The following is a 12,847-nucleotide window of genomic DNA, read 5'->3' as shown; positions in this document are numbered from 1 at the left end:
CTGCCCCTAAGATCGCCGACCCCTACATAATATTTATTACCCTCTAATCTGCCCCCCCCAAAGTCGCCGCTTCCTACCTACAATTATTAACCCCTAATCTGCCGACCAGACCTCACCGCTACTATAATAAATGTATTAACCCCTAATCCGCCTCACTCCCGCCTCGCAAACCCTATAATAAATAGTATTGACCCCTAATCTGCCCTCCCTAACATCTCCGACACCTAACTTCAAGTATTAACCCCTAATCTGCCGACTGGACCTCACCGCTACTCTAATAAATGTATTAACCCCTAAAGCTAAGTCTAACCCTAACCCTAACACCCCCCTAAGTTAAATATAATTTAAATCTAACGAAATAAAATAAATCTTATTAAATAAATTATTCCTATTTAAAGCTAAATACTTACCTGTAAAATAAACCCTAATATAGCTACAATATAAACAATAATTATATTGTAGCTATTTTAGGATTAATATTTATTTTATAGGCAACGTTGTATTTATTTTAACCAGGTACAATAGCTATTAAATAGTTAATAACTATTTAATAGTTACCTAATTAAAATAATTACAAAATTACCTGTAAAATAAATCCTAACCTAAGTTACAATTAAACCTAACACTACACTATCAATAAATTAATTAAATAAACTATCTACAATTATCTACAATTAAATCAACTAAACTAAATACAAAAAAAACACAAAATTACAAAAAAACCCCACTAAATTACAAAAAATAAAAAAAGATTACAAGAATTTTAAACTAATTACACCTACTCTAAGCCCCCTAAAAAAATAACAAAGACCCCCAAAATAAAAAAATGCCCTACCCTATTCTAAAATAAAAAATGTAACAGCTCTTTTACCTTACCAGCCCAAATTGAGCTTGCATTCTATTGGCTGTTCCGATCAGCTAATAGAATGCAAGCTCAATCTGATTGGCTGATTGGATCAGCCAATCTGATTGAACTTGAATCTGATTGGCTGATTCAATCAGCCAATCAGATTGTTCGTACCTTAATTCCGATTGGCTGATAGAATCCTATCAGCCAATCGGAATTCGAGGGACGCCATCTTGGATGGAAGAAGATGGAAGAAGATGGAAGAAGATAGAAGATGCCGCTTGGATGAAGATGTTTGCCGTTCCGTATCTCCTCTTCTTGCCGGATAGGATGAAGACTTCGGAGCCTCTTCTGGACCTCTTCTTGCCAGATAGGAGGAAGACTTTGGACCCTCTTCTGGACGGATCGGTGATACCCAGCGTGGTGAAGACAAGGTAAGAAGATCTTCAGGGGCTTAGTGTTAGATTTTTTAAGGGGGGGTTTGGGTTAGATTAAGGGTATGTGGGTTGTAATGTTGGGGGGGTATTGTATGTTTATTTAAATGCAAAAGAGCTGTTTTCTTTGGGGCATGCCCCGCAAAAAGGCCCTTTTAAGGGCTGGTAAGGTAAACGAGCTGTTAAATTTTTATTTTTGAATAGGGTAGGGCATTTTGTTTATTTTGGGGGCTTTGTTATTTTTTTAGGGGGCTTAGAGTAGGTGTAAATAGTTTAAAATTCTTGTAATCTATTTTTATTTTTTGTAATTTAGTTTAGTTGATTTAATTGTAGATAATTGTAGATAGTTTATTTAATTAATTTATTGATAGTGTAGTGTTAGGTTTAATTGTAACTTAGGTTAGGATTTATTTTACAGGTAATTTTGTAATTATTTTAACTAGGTAGCTATTAAATAGTTCTTAACTATTTAATAGCTATTGTACTTAGTTAAAATAAATACAAAGTTGCCTGTAAAATAAATATTAATCCTAAAATAGCTACAATATAATTATTATTTATATTGTAGCTATATTAGGGTTTATTTTACAGGTAAGTATTTAGCTTTAGTGAATTATTTGGGGGTGATAGGTGCGCTACTGAAAGCTGAAGGTATACTGAAAATTTTAAATGATAAATATCAAAAAAAGTTATATGATAATGTGAAAAAAGTAATGTGGGTTATAAAGTGATATGTGTTACATTATAACTAATTAGTGTTCATTGCTACAATTCCACTATGGAAAAATAAGAAAGAGTTACTATAGTTAGAGTAAACAAAAAATATTTTATACAAAATTGCATGTATAACAATATGCTAAAAACATCAAATTAAAGGGACGTCTCCCTTACTATATAAAATACACAATATAAAATCAAAGATTAGTGACACTTTAAATAGTGATTACATAAGCTGCCCCATATATTAAAAATATATATGCAAATGTCCATTTCTTTGAACGTTTAGGCAGGTTAGATGGTATTGATATGCCCTGTTGTACTCAGATGGATAATAGCAATTCAGACATGCAGTTCAAATATGCATGAGCGTTTTAGCCAATATTAATATAGAGAGTTATTTTGAGATTAGTATTATCTCCAGTTGAAGCAGTTTATAAGACAATGTTTTCTTAATAGAATCGAGTACCTGTTGGTCTCCAGACCCGTCTTACCGCATCCGATTCCCCTTCTCACCTGGTGACTGATCAGCGCCGCATGTGTCTTGGCGTCTGACGTCACAACTTGGTATCTCGGGTAGGATTGGCTGGGAGTGTTTAGAAGACAGGCAAATTCTTATAGATGATGAAGTAAAAACTTTTATGAGATAACGATGTTTATAGAGAAATCCTGCACTTAGTGCTAGATGCACGCAGGACTTTAAGATTCCAATAGAAGTATGATAGACAACCCAGGTTGTTGTAGTGTTAAAACTGAAATCAGGTGGTTTAAGAAAAAAAGTCTCTTTGTGTATTTAATTCACACAAATGTAGGGTCAGCAGTCACAAGGTCGACGCGTTTCGCTCAGAAGAGCTTTATCAAGATCCTGGTGACTGTTGTAACATAATATTTAAAGGCATCAGTTCTTTCTGATTGGTCTTCCATAATTGACCTCATTTAAGATGGAATGTTTTTATTATCTCTCTTGCTCATATATATCAGCAGAGTTTTAAGGTGGAACTTTTTCATGGGGCAGCTTTTTATATACTAAGCAGTCATAAGCTTTATAATACATGATTATTATCATAACATTACTTCTAAAACGGATATATATTGTGTTGTGTGCATTTACTATATGTCTTCATTCAAAGAGAAAGGGTGATAGATCCATTTCAGAGTTGAGCCCATTCGGATATAATGTGTTGTATTTATAAATTAACTCAGCTTCTTTGATTAATAATTTTTTCTCTATGTCTCCACCCCTCCAATTATTTTTAACTTTTTGTATTCCCCAATATAAAAGATCTTTGGTGTTCCCTTTCTGGATAGATTTAAAGTGTTTGTATGTCTCTTGATGTGCCCTCCCTCAGAGGGCTCTTCTCTAAAAAAACTGATTCCTCAATTTTATGTTCAGTGTCTATGGGTCTATATTCTCATAAAAGAAAAGGAGCAAGATTCCAACTTAAGAAAGAAAAGAAGCTTAGAGGAAAGAGAGGAAGAGGATTACTTAAACGAGGCAAAAAGATGGAGGTAGAAAAAGAACATCCGGGAATTTTCAACCTAAGTAGTCACACTCTAAAAAAGGAAGAAGAAAATATTTTAAAGCTAGGCCTTTCATTTGCCCCCACAGCTAGACTAAGCAAATTTCATACACATATTCATGTTAAAAAATTTGTAAGAAACCTCACAATCAAAAGGTTTTTTCTTAAGAACCCAGCTGAAAGACAAATGAACATAAAATCACAAAATTTAGATAACATTCAACATACTAATCTTAAGGGGAAATTGAAATTTAATCCTGTTTTTGCCAAAGGGAATTTTCTGGAAACATTCGAAAAATTGGTCTGTAATGATATACAAAAATGCTCCCTTCCTAAAATAAAAAACTTTAATATAAGTATCAGAGAAAAATCTATAATTGAGAACCTTCAAAAAAATGCAGAAATTACAATAAAGCCAGCGGACAAGGGAGGTGGGATTGTCCTTCTAAACACCAGTGACTACCTCAAAGAGGCATACAGATTACTTGGAGACACAAAAACATATAAAAAACTAGACTCTAACCCTACAGATTTATTCAAAAGAAGACTTGATAAGATTCTGGCAGATGGGAAGAAATCAGGAATACTAAATGAAAAAGAATTTGTCTTTTTAACATCAAAATTTCCTGTTATTCCCATCTTTTATTATCTTCCCAAAGTCCATAAATGTTTGGTCAACCCCCCAGGAAGACCAATCATTTCTGGAATTTACTCTCTATCGGCAAATTTATCTAGATATGTAGATAACTACCTACAAAAACATGTAAAGAACTTAAAATCATATCTAAAAGATTCCACACAAGTCCTCAACATTCTAAAAACAATACAGTGGGAAGACGATATGTTTTTAGTAACATGTGATGTTACATCACTATATACTGTGATCAACCATTCTAAGGGTATAGAATCAGTAGATCTTTTTCTTAAAAAAAGATCCAAATATGTCAGATCAACACAGAGCATTTATTCTAAAAAGCATAACATATATATTAGAAAACAACTATTTTTCATTTGATGGAAGGTTTTATTTACAGACCGAAGGTACAGCAATGGGCACAAGGTTTGCACCTAGCTATGCCAATTTGTTTATGGGAGCATGGGAAGACGAGTTTTTTGGCTCCGATAGCTATGGTGCAAACCTTGTGCTCTATAAGAGATACATAGATGATCTCTTATTAATATGGAGAGGTTCTGAACAAGACCTCATATCTATGGTTGATAGAATGAATCGAAACATCTGGGGTTTGAAATTCACTTTCAACTATAGTAAAGAAAATATTGTCTTTTTAGATCTAGAGATAATGATTATGAATAGAGAACTTGAAACCAAGACCCATTTCAAAAAAGTTGACAGTAGTAACTACATACATTCAAAAAGTTGCCATTTAAACACCTGGAAACTTAATATTCCCACAGGGCAATATCTCCGTATTAGAAAAAACTGCTCAAGGACCATAGATTTCGAACAACAATGAGAAATCCTAGCAGAGAGATTTCAGGCTAGAGGGTATAATAAATCAATTACAGAGAAAGCAATTGATAGAGCCAAAAACACTGACAGAGAGTCCCTTCTAACATATAAGGAGAAAGAAAAAGAAAAAGAAAACACAAATCAAATTGACATTCCATTCATTACCAATTACCATGCCGATCACAACATAATTAAAGGCATCATAAGAAAACATTGACACCTTGTAAGGGAAGATACGATTTTGGGGAAAACTATCATAGAACAACCTAAATTTGTTTTTAAAAAAGCAACAAACTTAAAATCTATACTAGCTCCCAGTGAACTGAAAAAACCTAAACAAAATCTGAAGAGACAGAAAGATCTGACAGGTAAAAACATTAGTGGCTTTTTCCCATGCTATACCTGCAAAGCCTGCACACATAGTAAAAAGTTAAAAAATTTACAAATAAACAATTTTGACAAATTAATCAATATCAAGGATGTAATAAGATGCACTAACAAAAACATAATATATATTCTCAAATGCTCCTGTAATCTCTTTTTTATTTTGGAGAGACCAAAAGAATGGTGAGAGACAGAATAAGGGAACATCTCTGCCAGATAGAACGAGGCTCTGAAGACACACACTTATACAAACACTTTAAATCTATCCATAAAGGGAACACCAAAGATGTTTTATATTGGGGAATACAAAAAGTTAAAAATAATTGGAGGGGTGGAGACATAGAGAAAAAATTATTAATCAAAGAAGCTGAGTTAATTTATAAATACAACACATTATATCCGAATGGGCTCAACTCTGAAATGGATCTATCACCCTTTCTCTTTGAATGAAGACATATAGTAAATGCACACAACACAATATATATCCGTTTTAGAAGTAATGTTATGATAATAATCATGTATTATAAAGCTTATGACTGCTTAGTATATAAAAAGCTGCCCCATGAAAAAGTTCCACCTTAAAACTCCGCTGATATATATGAGCAAGAGAGATAATAAAAACATTCCATCTTAAATGAGGTCAATTATGGAAGACCAATCAGAAAGAACTGATGCCTTTAAATATTATGTTACAACAGTCACCAGGATCTTGATAAAGCTCTTCTGAGCGAAACGCGTCGACCTTGTGACTGCTGACCCTACATTTGTGTGAATTAAATACACAAAGAGACTTTTTTTCTTAAACCACCTGATTTCAGTTTTAACACTGCAACAACCTGGGTTGTCTATCATACTTCTATTGGAATCTCAAAGTCCTGCGTGCATCTAGCACTAAGTGCAGGATTTCTCTATAAACATCGTTATCTCATAAAAGTTTTTACTTCATCATCTATAAGAATTTGCCTGTCTTCTAAACACTCCCAGCCAATCCTACCCGAGATACCAAGTTGTGACGTCAGACGCCAAGACACATGCGGCGCTGATCAGTCACCAGGTGAGAAGGGGAATCGGATGCGGTAAGACGGGTCTGGAGACCAACAGGTACTCGATTCTATTAAGAAAACATTGTCTTATAAACTGCTTCAACTGGAGATAATACTAATCTCAAAATAACTCTCTATATTAATATTGGCTAAAACGCTCATGCATATTTGAACTGCACGTCTGAATTGCTATTATCCATCTGAGTACAACAGGGCATATCAATACCATCTAACCTGCCTAAACGTTCAAAGAAACGGACATTTGCATATATATTTTTAATATATGGGGCAGCTTATGTAATCACTATTTAAAGTGTCACTAATCTTTGTTTTTATATTGTATATTTTATATAGTAAGGGAGACGCCCCTTTAATTTGATGTTTTTAGCATATTGTTATACATGCAATTTTGTATAAAATATTTTTTGTTTAGTCTAACTATAGTAACTCTTTCTTATTTTTCCATAGTGGAATTGTAGCAATGAACACTAATTAGTTATAATGTAACACATATCACTTTATAACCCACATTACTTTTTTCACATTATCATATAACTTTTTTTGATATTTATCATTTAAAATTTTCAGTATACCTTCAGCTTTCAGTAGCGCACCTATCACCCCCCAAATAATTCACTATCGTTTTTTGAAAGACGGAAGGATCTTTCTATTTTTTAGGTGTTTTGTAACTACCCCTACACCAGCGCACTACTATATCCCTTACACTCACATTAAGTATTTAGCTTTAAATAGGATTCATTTATTTAATAAGAATTATTTTATTGCGTTAGAATAAAATTATGTTTAACTTAGGGGGGTGTTAGGGTTAGAGTTAGACTTAGTAGCGGTGAGGTCCGGTCGGCAGATTAGGGGTTAATAATTGTAGGTAGGTTGCAGCGACGTTGGGGGCGGCAGATTAGGGGTTAATAAATATAATATAGGTGTGGGCGGTGTTAGGGGCAGCAGATTAGGGGTACATAGGGATAACGTAGGTTGCGGCGGTGTACGGAGCGGCAGATTAGGGGTTAAAAATAATATGCAGGGGTCAGCGATATCGGGGGCGGCAGATTAGGGGTTAATAAGTGTAAGACTAGGGGTGTTTAGACTCGGGGTACATGTTAGGGTGTTAGGTGCAGACTTAGGAAGTGTTTCCCCATAGGAAACAATGGGGCTGCGTTAGGAGCTGAACGCTGCTTTTTTGCAGGTGTTACGTTTTTTTTTTCAGCTCAAACTGCCCCATTGTTTCCTATGGGAGAATCGTGCATGAGCACGTTTTTTAAGCTGGCCGCGTCCGTAAGCACCGCTGGTATTGAGAGTTGCAGTGGCGGTAAATATGCCTGTACACTCCCTTTTTGGAGCCTAACGCAGCCCTTCTGAGAACTCTAAATACCAGAGTTGTTTAAAAGGTGCGGGTTAAAAAAAGCATGCGTAGCTAACGCAGCCCTTTGGCCGCAGAACTCTAAATCTAGGCGTAAGATTACAAAAAATATTAAACTAAATTATCCAAAATAATAAAAATTAAGCCTTATCTAATAGCCCTATAAAAACAAATAAAAACACCCCCTAACCTAGCAATAAACTATTGGCTATTCAAATCAAATCAACCCCTGTTCAAATCAGCCAATAGGATTTAAGCAGCTCTCATCCTATTGGTTGATTTGAATTTTTCAGCCAATAGGAATGCAATGGTACCCCAATATAAAAGGGGTGCCTTGCATTCAATCTTCAGTGTGCGGCATCGATCGCATGAAGAGGATCCTCCACGCTGGATGGCTCCGTGGTCGCCGTCCTGTTCTGCGGTCACCTCCGCTCCGCACTGCCTTCGCCCTGGATGAAAATAGAAGAGGTCCCGGCACTGGATGAATAGGTCGCTGCCTGGAAGAAGACCTTCACCACCTGGAAAAAGACCTTCTCTGCCAGACTTCAGGAACAGTGAGTACCTATTTGGGGGTTAGATTTAGATTAGGGCTTAGATTAGGGCTTTTTTTTTATTTTAATGGACAGTAAAAGTGCTGAATGCACTTTTAAGGGCAATGTCCATACAAATGCCCCTTTAGGGGCAATGGGTAGCTTAGGTTTTTTTAGACAGGTTTTTTTTTTTGGGTGTTGGTTGGGTGGGGGGGGTTTACTGTTAGGGGGGAATTTGTATTTTTTTATGTAACAGAGCTGTCTAACTTAGGGCAATGCCCTACAAAATGCCCTTTAAAGGACTATTGGTAGTTTATTGTTAGGTTAGGTGATGTATTTTGTAGTGGCTTTTCTGTTTTTATAGAGCTATTAGATTAGGTTTAATTCTTATTATTTTGGATAATTTTGTTTATTATTTTTCTAAACTTAGTGTTTTATGATTTTTCGTAATTTTAGCGTTTTTTTTTGTTAATGTTAATTTTTTTATTTTTTCCGTAGTGTTAGTAATTCAGGTTTTTTTTATTTTTCGTTTATTTTATTTTCTTAAAATAGTTATGTTAGGTTTATTTCTTGTTTCATCTAAGGTTTTTTTTATTTCATAGGTAAGTTTTTATTTATTTTAAGATAGTTACATTGTAAATTTAATTTAAAGTTAGGGGGGTGTTAGGTTCAGAGTTAATAGTTTAAATTAGTGATATGCGATGTGGGTTGGACGGTGGATAAGGGGTTAGTAGGTGTAATATAGTATTTGCAATGCGGGAGATAGGGGTTTAGGGGTTAATAGGTAGTTTATGGGTGTTAGTGTACTTTGTAACATTTTAGTTATGAGCTTTGTGAAACATTTTTGTTTTGCAAAATCCATAACTACTGGTCTCAGATAGCAGAATGGATTGCTGCAGTATAGACTATAATGTAAGCATTTTAGCCGGACCACACAACCTGTAATACAAGCGCTATGAAAATCCTGCACTGAAAAGCCATTTTTTGAGTGCAGAATGGAGAGTTGCGTAAAGGTTAAAACGCTTGCAGTATAGCTGTACTGCAGCAACTTGTAATACGGGAGACCTGCATATTCGGTGTGCAAAGGTTTATTTTTAAGCGGTATAGCAGTACCACACCATACCGCAAAACTGGTAATTTAGGGGATTGTGAGTTGCATTCCAAAGCATTCAAAGCACTACAAATATGCAGAAGAGGCGTCCCCTATTGGGCTATGAGGTATTTGCTGTAAAATAAAATTATCATAATGTTCTCTCATCACATTATTAGAGTGTAGTTACTTGTGGGAAGTCTGTTAAGGATACGCATGGACTGTGAGTTCTTGGAGCAATATTTGGCAATACACCGACATACTATAATGTAATCTAATTTGAGGTAAAAACTATATATATTATCTCTGTACTCATTTAAGTATCTGCCTTGTAATATTACTGTGAGCAGCATTAAGAGCATTAAAATAGTACTATAAAGATATTTTCATGATCAGTAAACATTCCCTGCATTTTCAAGATTAAATCAAGAAATGTGCAATGCCAAACATGCTTCAGTCAGTAAATAAATAAGTGTGGTTGCAGAGTAAAGGTCATGGATAATTAGGGTGCACCAAAGTCTAACTTCCAACACAGGATTCAAATCTAGACACATGGGTAAAACTAAATCAGCATTTTCCTGTTGGGAATTTCTGCATGGAAGTTTGTATTATTCTGACCCAAGCCCATCAGAGACTAAAAATAGTCAGGCAATTTCCCAATAGAACTCAGTAATTGGAACATTCAGGCTCCATCTATCACAAAGACTTGCTTCTGATACAGGGGGGAAAAGGTCCTGCACCATCCCAAAAGGCATGGTATTTTTCCCATTTTTTTATTTTTATTATTGCCACTTTATATAATGTAGCAAGCATATAGATTAACAGCAAAATAATATCAACTCTAGAATGAGCATTATCAATTTAAATTCACATTCAACTGTATAGTCCCACATGTTGTCACAATGCTATCTTGGTGTTTGCTTGTGTATGTGTGTGTGTATTTATATAGTATTATGGAATTTGGTGTACACATACAGCTGTATATTGAAGCACTATAGTCATTGTTTGCAGACTCTTCAATGTTAATCTCTGTTTTTCAGATTTTTATAAATTAAGATTGGATGAACTATTGCCTTTAAATTTGGCAGTTTTGTGGGCACCCACAGTAAATGGAATAATGCTGAATAGAGGTGTGCACGGGCTGAAAAATCCAGTTTGTCTAAATCTTTTGGAACAAATATTCGGAATATTTAGATTTCTGAATATTCATTTGTCATGCTATTCGGTATTCGTTTTGGTTTAAACGAAACAAATACTAAATATTCGTTGAACATTTCCATTTGTTTTTGTTAAAAAAAATATATAAATGTTCCTTTGCTACAGGTGAAAAAGTTTACCTGTAGCATTAAATACTTCTTCACAGACCCCCAGGGTGTTCAAATAGGAGGCTTAGCATGGCGGATCCTAAGACATGTGCTAAAGATCTTTCACCTTTAACATGGCTCGCCAGCGCGCTAGAGGTATTTTTAACCCTTAAAGGGACAGTCTACCATAGAATTGTTATTGTTTTAAAAGATAGATAATCCCTTTATTACCCATTCCCCAGTTTTTCATAACCAACACAGTTATAATAATACACTTTTTACCTCTATGATTACCTTGTATCTAGGAACCTTCTTCCAGCCCCCTGATCACATGACTGTGACTGTTTATTATCTATTGTCTTAAATTTAGCATTGTATTGTGCTAAATCTTAAATAACCCCCTGTGCCTGAACACAGTGTTATCTATATGGCCCACATGTACTTTCTATCTCTTTGTGTTGAAAATAGATTTAAAAAGCATGTGATAAGAGGCAGCCCTCAAAAGCTTAGAAATTAGCATATGAGCCTACCTATGTTTAGTTTAAACTAAGAATACCAAGAGAAAAAAGCAAATTTGTTTATAAAAGTAAATTGGAAAGTTGATTAAAATTAAAAGTCCTATCTGAATAATGGAAGTTTAATTAATACTAGACTGTCCCTTTAAGGTAATTTTAAGTAAACAAAAGGAATACTGATGAATTTTGTCAGTTTTTTCTTTCATTTTTTTGGTGCATTCGTTTGCATATTTGTTATTTGAAAACAAAAACGAATGCCTGGGTTTCAATAATGAATTGGCATTTGTAACAAAACAAATGTATATGTCTAATGCTGAATATTTGTAATAAATTTGGAATTAGTATTTACTGAAATAAATGTATGTTTCAAAGTAAAGAAAGAGGTGTGAAGATTTGCCACATACTGCTTCGCTAATATTAATGAAATTTGACATGCAGATAGATTTAAAGGGACAGTCTACACCAGAATTGTTATTGTTTTAAAAGATAGATAATACCTTTATTACCCAATTCCCTAGTTTTGCATAACCAACACTGTTATATTAATAGACTTTTTACCTCTGTAATTACCTTTTATCTAAGCCTCTGCAAACTGCCCCCTTATTTCAGTTCTTTTGACAGACTTTCATTTTAGCCAATCAGTGCTGACTCCTAGGTAACTCCACGTGCGTGAGCACAGTGTTATCTATATGACACACATGAACTAATGCCCTCTAGTGGTGAAAAACTGTCAAAATGTATTCAGATAAGAGGCTCAAGGTCTAAGAAATTAGCATATGAGCCTACCTAACCATGTATTTCCACTGCCTGTTATATTTTACGGACACTATCTGCCTATCTCCTAAACCCCCATCATGATTTTTAGGACACCCTCTCCTCCCCCTGCATTCAGACCTCTGTAACACTTTGTCTTTTTAGCCTGTGTTTTAAGATATAATCTGTAAATTCCATCAAATTGGTCAGTATTGCTTCAGACTTGAAAAAGGAAGACACTCTTCCGAAAGCTCATCTTATAAATGTATAGTTAGTCCAATAAAAAAGTATCATCGCCTAATGCAATACTCTTGTTATTTTGCTATCTAAATCTCTGGACTAACACGGCTACTCCAATCAACGTATATATATATATATATATATATATATATATATATATATATATATATATATATATATATATATATATATATATATATATATATATAATGTCCAGTAAAGAGCATATTGAACCGCTGGCACCAGGCACCCTGGCAGATGAGAAATGAGAGTTCTTTCCTATCGCCCCCATATATATATACTGTACATATATATTTATATATTAGAAAAAACATCATATATATATATATATATATATATATATAAATATGTATTTATGAATAAATAGAACATATTCTGCTTTGTGAAGAACATTGCAATGTGAAATATTCATATTTTCATGTCGGGTTAGTGCACTTGAGAAAATGTGATTGGGATTGCAAACAAGTAAGGTGCTAGTTTTTTTCCCACTTTTTCGCTCCATTGATGTCTTTGGGGGAATACATTAACACGGTTGCGATATTTGAAGTTTGGGTTTTCACTTTCAACTTGGAATATAAGCAGTACCTGATGTGCATAAAA

Source organism: Bombina bombina, chromosome 3, assembly GCF_027579735.1.
Source record: "Bombina bombina isolate aBomBom1 chromosome 3, aBomBom1.pri, whole genome shotgun sequence".
Classification (NCBI taxonomy): Eukaryota; Metazoa; Chordata; class Amphibia; order Anura; family Bombinatoridae; genus Bombina; species Bombina bombina.
Note: the sequence above shows the minus strand (reverse complement) of the source record.